A 9,819-nucleotide genomic window follows, 5' to 3' on the forward strand; every position below is an offset into this window, starting at 1 on the left:
AGGCAGGTGCCAAGAGGATGGTGCCAGATTCTTTTCAGTGGTGCCCAGTGACAGGATGAGGAGCGATGGCCACAAACACAGCAAGTTCCACCTCAGCATGAGGAAGAACTATACTGAGGGTGACAGAGCACTGGAACAGTTGTTGCCCAGTGAGGTTGTAGAGTCTCCCTCTCTAGAGACATTCCAAACCAACCTGGGCATGTTCCTGTGCCACCTGCTTCAGGTGACCCTGTCTTGGCAGGAGCAGTGGGCTGGATGATCTCCAGAGTCCCCTTCCAACAACCCTAACAATTCTGTGATTTTGTGACACGTGGAAAAGCATGTTCAGAGAATAGAGTTGCCATATAAAAGCTTAGGACCATCACCATTGTGATCACTCAGCTCTGGGACAGCACTGAGGTGCCAGAACATGTGGAGCACACAAGGACTGGTGAGCATTAAAGCAAAGAGAACAGTGGAAAAGACTGGGGGAGAGGCCTGGGTGATGCTTCTCTGATTTTATCCTGTCAGGCAGCATCATATCATGTACAACCACAGAGAAGAAGTATTAATCATACCAAAGCTTTTTAGGGAACACCCCCATTCCAAAAGAAAGCTTCCAGAACGAAGGAGCTGAGCAAACTAAAATAACATTATAAATTTTTCAAAAATAAAAGCTATGCTAAAACTGAAAATTATTTCATAAGAGAGGCTGCAAACAGACACCCTGGGTAAAGCATTCCTGCTTTTTGGGGAGTTCTTGACACCCAAACTACTGTACAATACTCACGAGCACACCTGGGCATCGCCTCTGGGAGGCTGTCACGGAGCTCATGCCTGGCTGGGGCTGGCAAACAGCACCCCAGGACTTGCAGGAGTCTCCTGGCCCTGATGGTGACAGGCCTGGGGACACAAGGCTCATGCTGGCCCTGGCTTGTCCTACAGCAACAGACTGAAAGCCAGGGGTGCTGCAGGGCTGCACACTGTGCTTGTGCCCCCTTAGCTCTGGCTAAGTCTCCTATCTATTTAGGCAGGTTTTATAGAATCAGAGAATCATTTAGATTGGAAAGGACCTACAAGATCATCAAGTCCAATTGGTAACCTGGCACTGCCAAGTCCACCACTAAAACACGTCCCTTAGTGGCACAGCTATACAGCTTTTAAATATCTCCAGGGATGGTGACTCTGCCACTGCCCTGGGCAGATTGTTACAATACTTGGCCACCCCTTTGATGAAGGAATTTTTTCAAATATCCAACCCAAACCTCACCTGGCACAACCTGAGGCCATTTCCTCTGGATCTATTGCTGTTACTTGGGAGAAGAGACCAACCCATCTCACTGCACCATCCTTTCAAGTAGTTCTAAGGAGCAATAATGTCTCCCCTGAGCCTCCTTTTCTCCAGATTGAACACCCCCAGCTTCCTCAGCCCCTCCTCACATGATTGACTCTCTAGCCCCTTCACCCAGCTCAGTTGCCTGTTCCTGGACATGCTGCAGCACCTCAGAGATTATTGCCAAGCAGGTGTCCAATTGTCAAGTAGGTTTCTAACACATTTCCAGTCAGTCATTGGCTTGCCAAGGAATTTCTTGCAGTGTTTTCAAAGCCAAAGAAAATACTACACTGGTAACCTTAGTCAGGAGAAACACTACTGTAACTGTAGCTGCTGGTCACAGATTATCCCTTGCACTCCTGGAGGGGTTGTGCAGTGCAGGGAGAGCCAGGAGATGGACAGGTACAGAAAAATAACATCCCTCTGCTCTCCAGTGGCTGGGAAACCCTCCCTAGCCTCGAAAGTAGGGAGACAGGGAGCAGGCAGCCACCCCTGTACACATCCAACAACAAAATCCAGCAGTTCCTTGTATGAAAGGACTGCTGCTACATCTGCTGTCATCACCCAAAACCACCACACAATATTACACTCATTACTTGCAAACAGTCCACCTGTGAATTAAAAACCCCACATTATTTTACTAATTACTGCCCCTGGGGCCCAGAGAAAGCACTGTGCTGCCAAGTGCTGTGCACGGGGTTTGTACACACTGTGTTTGCTACATCATTTCACCCAGCTCTATTGGGAACCATGCTCCCTTAGAGACCAAAGGCAGAGTTTCTGGGGCTGGGGTGCAACAGGAGACCAAAGCTCGACCCTTAGCAGCAGTTCCCAGAGCAGACAACCTCATGTCCTCGGCAGCTCCAGCTCCTCACATGTGTCATTTTTAAGTGACGAGTTCCCCAGCCAGGATTAAGCCCCTTGGGCACTCAGCATGTGCTGCAAGTGTTGCAGGGGCAGGTCTGAGGAGCTCGACCCAAAACCTGTTAAGGCTGGTGACACTGTGCCCTCTGATTTCAAGGAGCTTTGACTTGGGACCTGCTGACCTGGAAAGATTTTGTGCAGATGTTTTATTACCGCTTTAGCTCACCTGTAGGTGGCTGGAGGAGAAAATCAAATAAACTCCTAGCCCACAGAATTAAAACAAGATGAAGTCCTGGAATGGCAAGGTCACTTTGCAGTAACACAGTGGTATTACTACAACAGTGATTTTTAAACCATATCCTGTTTTTAAACAAGGATTTTGTAACTAAATTTTAAATATCCTTGTATAAGGCTTACGGCTACTGTGCTCTTTATTATTCTAGCCTGGTTTCTAATGCAAGTTTCTACTTTTATCTTCAGCTTTTCAATGAATGCAGCTCCCATTGAGCAACTTGGAGCCACGGGGCAGACATTCCACAGGCTGCAAGCACAGCTGGTGCCTGACTGGATCACTTCACTGCATCCCAATAGATAATACTCTGGGGTCCTGGGGCACTGCTCTTCTCCTGTGCCACCACCCAACAACAAGCCTTGTCCTGAGCAGCAGCACCTCTGTGGGATGTGGCAGGGACAGGGACCTAAGGAGAGGGAGATACATGTGATGAGAACCTCGAGCCCATATTTATTTCTGGGTGCTAAAACGGATTTAATATTTTATTAGCTGTGGAGTTTGCAAGACAGCTGATTATGTTGGGCTGAGGGAAAGCAGGCAGTGTTTTTTAAATGCAGAGCATCCATTTGAAATGACTACAGCCAGGCACAGGCCAGGCAGTTGATGAAATATTTAGCTTGTAAAGCATTTCAGTGTGCAAGGTTGGGGCCGGACATGGGTGCTGTGATGTTGAAAACCACAATACCCAAATCTGAGGTGCCCCAGCCCCCAGCATGAAGGCCTCAAAGGTGCAGCAGTTGCCCAGGGAGTGGGGCTATGGGGCTTCAAGGTTCCCTGCCCTCCCAGGGTGCAGGAAACCTTGGTGGGCACAGACTGGTTTGGGAGGGTACAAGCATCAAAGCCTTTTCTGCAACTCACCTTGCCAGATAATGCTGCCTCTTGCACCCCTCTCCTGAATTTCAGTGGCTGAAAGCATTTTCCTGCAGGGATAAGGAAGGCAATCTCCCTCCAGAATAAATTGTTTTAAAGCAGGTTTTACTTTTTGTTGTCATAAGACCTGGCATTTATTTTATTAGATAGTTTCACTAGTTATTTGCTTATTGGAGTTTGCTAGTTGTTCCTAAATATAGCCCAAAGCCTCTAAATTCTTAGAGCAAGCCCTGCTCTGTGTGTAGCTGTTCACCCCAGAGTGATGTGAAATGGGTGAAACTGGTGCAAACTGAACCACAGAAAGCAGGGAATGGTGTTAGCATTGGAACTGCTGGAATGGTACCTAGACTGAATAGTTCAGCTCTGATGAATCTTCAGAGGAACTTAGGTAAGAAACTGCTAATCTACTTCTTTTTTGTTAATATTTGTCACTTTACAACCTCTGCACCAGATGGCAAAGTTTTAAAGAGTTTGTCCAAGGGTAACAGAATAAATTAAATCTGTTTTCTGCCTCCCTCTGATACAATTTCACAGTTCCTCCACATCTGTGAACCCCTCTCCAAGCCTTCAATTCCTCTTCTCTGTCCCACAGGCCCACAATACCCCACTTTAATTTCTGAACTTATATCCTCTTCTGCCTCAGCTCCCTCCCATTTCACCTGTAAGTTGTGCCCCATTTCCAGTAACCCCAGCTTTCTTCCACATCTTCTGACCTGAGCTGTGTGGTTGGCCAGCTGGCAGCAGTAGCACATGCTCTGGTTTTGCCAAGGCGCTGCTTGGATGGTCAGTCCATCAGTGCTGCTCACCACAGATGCTGGTTCAGATTCTCCCTGCCCTTCCAACAGAAAGCAGAGAAAACACAATCATTTTTCCCAAGCAGTGCTTAAGTTCATTTAAGAAACCACTGACAAACGATGTGGCATTCAAAAAAGGGCTACAAAACTCCATGGATTTATCCAAATCCAACCACCAATTCAATCCCTAGTCAGAGGTCATTGGCTGAAACACTTGCTCTGTTTCTTAATTAATGTTTTTAACTATACAAACAGACACTGGTATTAGGGAGAGCCTCACTGAGGCACATATTTCTAATTCAGCTGAAGAGTTAAAGGAAAGCTATGAAAAGCACTGTCTGCCCCAGGAGCTCCCCCCAGCATGGCCACAGCCACGTGGTGACTTTACAAAATCTATTTATACATGCAGTAATCCACTAACTGTACGGGTTGGAAAACATTGTGCAGTCTGAGAAGAATCAGTATGGAGTCCAAAGAGCTAGAAAGCCATTAAGATTTTTGCTATTGACTAAAATCTCCTAATAATCCAAAAGCCTTGAAGTTGTACCTGATATTCTGTGAAGATCTTCTAATAAGTACTTTGGTAGAGTTTTAAAATCAAAAACCATGATGCAAAGGAGATCACTGCAACACAGGGTTTTAGAGTAAGAAGCCACCAGCTAAATAAAGGCTCTATTTTCCAAAACTTTGTGCATGGGAAAGGTGCTCTTTTCCTCAGCTTTGGATTTTTCTTTTTTTTACCTAATTCTTCTTTCATTATACACCGGTCTCAGCTGCTCTCGCTGTTCTACGCACAACTGAGAGCTTTTATTTTCTTAAAATATTTCCTTGATGTTTGCAACCAGGTTGATTTAAAGTGAGGACAAATATGATTGCAGGATGCCCAAGCACATGCCATGGCAGTACCTCAGTGCTGCCCTAGTTTTCAACTCTGTTACTACCAAAAGTACATGACAGTGGGGATTGCACGACTGCTCCAAACCTCAGGGCACAACATCGATTTCTAGATCATGATTATTTTTGGAATGTCCCATCCTCCTGCTCTCAAAAAATGGTTTGATAGCTTTTACATTTAAGTTAAAATATAATAGAATATAGCTGTAAAGTCGAATTCCACTTTCTTGAAGGAGGAGACCTTGAATATTTGAAATAGGTTGAACCCACTGCTATTAGTTTTATTTCTTTTGGTGTTAGCTGGATGTGCATATACTGCTATAACTCAAAGGAAAAACACAAAATCAGTGTGTGCACTGAACTGTGTACACATTAAAGAAACCCCAGCACTTTGTGATTATCACAATGGCACATTTAGGGAAGGACTTGGGATTTTTTTTTAAAAAATTATGAAATATCTCATTTAGCAGCAGAACTTGAAGAACATGCTCACTTTCACTCATGTATTTACACTTCAGTGCGTCCTGCAGCTCTTCATTGGATAGGGGCTGAGTTGCAGAAATTCATTTCATCCAGTCAGCAACACCTGTGCAAAGATATTTAGAACTGCTTAAGTCACCATATTTGCAAAATTTTCTAGGAAAAAAAAACCCCAACATTATCTATTTGGAATTTGTCTAGATGCTTAAAAATGGGCTAAGAAGATAATTATGATAAAGTTACACTATAAAGGCGCTCTGCTAAAAAAAAAAGAGATGGAATACGTGGGTATTCTTTTCTCCCACAGGACAAGCTATACTTAAAGTAAAAAAGAAGAAACCAGAATAAAAGAATTATTTAAGCCGGGAAACTTCTAAGATAATCAAGAAGAGGGGTAAAATAAATGGCATGTTTCTACACAGCACAAATGTTTATCCAAATGAACGCAATAGTTGTTAGATGCTTTTGTTTCAATTTGTGTCATTAATCCAGAAATTATTAGAAAGTTTGTAATGGAAATCTATTTGGGAAATTTTAGGAATCTTTAAAATGGAATTTTTGCTCTTGGGGCTTTCCAGGTTTTGTGTCCTGGAATGGACAGTGGTGCTGACTCCCTGGGACTCTCCAAACTCTCCCCAAGGGCAGTGAGGTCAGTGTCTCTGAGTAACCACGGAACAAAGACACCTAAGGAATTCAGAAGCGGACAAGAAATTGAGTATTAATTCTCACTCGAGATGAGTTTTCCAGAACAGTGTAATATCTTCCAGCAGGGGGAGATTGACCATTTCAGCTAAGGAATATTCGCTGGCAGTGAGCCCCGACCTGGGCTCTGCCCTGACAGAAGAGTGCAGCCTGTTCCCCTGTGCACATTGGCCTCGGGTCTGGGGCTGATCTCGAGGGCCTAGCAATAACTAGGGTTGTTTTTCCCTAAGAAACCTTCCTGCACTATGGCTCCTTCTGTGGTGTCCGCAGAAACCTGGTGCTAAATCGCCACAGCAGCACTGCACATTCATCATGGAGGAAAACAGAAACAGCAGCAATAAACTCCCCCAGGAGCTCAGTCTGGGGAAGAGGCAGCGATAGCTTTTTTTTCAGTCTATTTATGAAAGTGAAGACACTGTCTGGCAGGAGGTCAGCAGTGAGTCTGAGCATACACTGGCGATGAAAGGCAGCGTGGACACACGTGGCTCCTGTCTCCCAGGGCCCAGCAGCAGCCCTGGTGCGGTTTGTGCACTCAGTCCCTTCCCTCCTGGTGAGCAGAGACCATCCTTACCTGTGTGCAGGGCTGGAAAACATAAGTAGGTATAATAAATACCAAATCTTATTCACATTTTTTTTAAAATAAGGCAGTATACCAGCCACAGAAATATTCCTAATTTATATGCAAGTCCTCTTTTACTTAATTTTTTATCAGTACCTAACAGCACTAAGGCATGAAGCCTAGGCAGACATGCAAACTGCAGCCCTGGAAAACCCAGGCAGCAGCACAGCAAGAGGATTAACCAAACATGAGGCATTAGAATATTGAAAAGAGGATCAAAAGAGATTTGTGACTGAAAAGCCACCCACCAGAATTACAGTCAGCTGAGAAGCCGGACAGAGAAAAAGCGGGTAAATGTTTTGCATTTAGATGTCTCTTAGAATAAACTCAAACTTTGGGATGTGCACTGCAATACAACACCAGATCAGGCTTCCCTGAGACATGGAACTGCAAACAAAGCCATCTTCTTTCTACACTGAAAATGACAGCTTTGTGACAGTCAGATATGAGCTGGAAAAAAAGCAAGAATCACACTGAAATATGGTTGCTGGCATGCCTAAAACAAAGAGCGCTGAGGGCAGGAGCAAAGCAGTAGCTGTACAAAATCTGCCATACAAAAGGAAACAATACAGAGAAATAAAACTTAAGGCCCAATCTTGCCATAGCATTTCCTTCTCCAAAATAAAAATCACTGTCGCTGTTTCTGCTCCAAAAAGATACTAAAATTAATTATTAAACAGGAAATTGCCTCCCAGCAGAGATAAAGGCAGACATCACTGCATCACGGCGAGGTTGAGGATCAGCAGAACAGTGATACACTAAAACCCTGCTCCTCTCAATTTTCTGCCATCTGTGGACATTAATGTAGGGAAGTTGTGTTTCAGAGGAATGTTGAACCCACGTCTGTACCTTCAAATTTTCACATTGGGATCCACATTATTATGAGAAACAACTCCCTTTTCCTCCTCCTCTGCTTTGCTTTCACACCTCACTTTGGCTGCACCTGCCTATCTTTATGTCCACCCATAAGTCTTTCCTTCCTCCTCATTTCTTCATTTCTCCTCCCTCAGGAGGAGAGAGGAGGGCATGAGCAGCCAGGTGGGTGTGTGGCTGTTAACTGAGCTTAACCCACCACATTGTTTTATCCCAGCTTTGTTCAGAGTAAGGCATCCTGCCCCTAAGAACTAGTTCTTCATGTGCTTTAGGGACAAGACTAAAGATGATGAATGCCTGTGAAATGCAGGTTTTCCTGGTACCTACAGTAAGTCTCAAATCCACCTTTCTCTGTCAGACCAGTTTCTCCACCTTGAAAGATTAAGCAGTACAAACATGTGAAAGGGTGAACTCTTGCTGTCATGAGAGCAGTGGTGATGGCTTTTACTGCTTTAAGAGCCTGGCCCACCTCTCTCAATGTTCCTCGAGGGCAGGCATGCATCCCCCCTGACTATCAGGGATATCACAGGCAGCCCATGCAGAGACCACCAAAGACTGTCCCTGCTGTGCAGAACTGGTCAGTGTGCAAGGAGGTGGGCAATAAAACTGGCTCCCTTTGAGCACAGGGCAAATGAATTTTCAAATGAGCCAGAGGAAATGAGCCAGAAGATGCCTTGGAAAGAAGCTGGGGTAGTGACTCCCTTAGAGGATACATTAAAGCAAAGACAGGGGACTGAAGGATACAGATGCTGGGGAATTGCATCCCTCAGGGAGATTTATGGTGACTGAATCTGAGCTATTGCTGCTGCTGCAAACTTCCATTTCCCTAAATTGCCTCGCTGGCTGAGATCAAGACCTCTGTAGTTTTTCTCATACACCAACATCACCTTTTGCAGCACAAATGGCAAATAAATTCCTTTATAAAGTCACAAAACTACTTCAACTGTCACTGAAATGAGAAGATAAATTTGAAATTAATTTTCAGAAGAGTCTCATTTACCAACAATGTCATCATGATTACCTCACATAATAAATAGTTTGATAGCTCTAGACATTATTCAAAACCCAAATGACCTAATTATCTTATCTGAGTTACCATTAAATGTCCTTTCCACTCTACCACGAGGTTTTTCAGCTGCATCGTCTTCAAATCAGAACTCTTGTACACAGAGAAATTTATGACATTACATAGATCAAATAGAAAGATGTAATAATAGTTTTTGGAGGTCATAATTAAAAATATTACCTATAACCACATAATGGGAAAGAAGAAAATAACAAATTTCATTCATGCTATAGGTAGATGCCTATACACATAACTCTGCAATTTGATTTCAAGAGGAAAAAAAAACCCCAACTTTTAACAAGGAAAAAATAATTTATTTGGGAGGATGCAATTGTCTTGAGAACATCCTAAGCAAGTAGAACAATTCTGCTGAAATAATGTTAGTTATGAATGGTGTGTGTAACAGTTACTCTATGCTCAGAGATTTAACATTTCAGGAGCCTATTTGGACCAGAGTTCTGCTTCAAGTCTCATTTTTCCCAATTTCTTGTTAATTTTATGATATCCATTCCTACCTTAAATAGAGGAGTAGAAAGAATATTTCAGTTGGAATTTGGAGTTAGATGGCATAAGATTGCTACACATTTCCTTCATTAAGGCAGGGTTTTGAAGGAAAGCTAATCTTGAGTGCATGTAAAAAAGTTTTTATGAATAAAAAGACTCAAAGTATTTGATGTGTTAATATGCATCATTCTAAACAAGCCATTGAAGCTTAAGATCATCTACTGCTAGAAAGATCTAAAAATTGAGAAGGCATGATTTGAATAGTAAAGGGCTTGTGGAATAAGCTGTGGGACAGAATAACAGCAGGATTAATACCTCTGTTTTAGTGTTGATTGAGATATAGTGTTCACCTTTGACAGATGGGGGGTGCACCTACAGGTTTGGGACTGGCAGAGGCTGCTGAGCTAAGCCAGGAGCTAGGGGCAGGTCAGACCCACAGCAAAAATTAACACCCAGAAGTACACTGACAGTATGACCTGAGAAGTGATGTCTAAGCATTGGCTTAGGCATAGACAAATAGAGTTTAGGCTGGAAGAAAACTTGGATCTA

Source organism: Pseudopodoces humilis, chromosome 8, assembly GCF_049639895.1.
Source record: "Pseudopodoces humilis isolate 2021_Gansu_Grassland_sample_001 chromosome 8, ASM4963989v1, whole genome shotgun sequence".
Taxonomy (NCBI): domain Eukaryota; kingdom Metazoa; phylum Chordata; class Aves; order Passeriformes; family Paridae; genus Pseudopodoces; species Pseudopodoces humilis.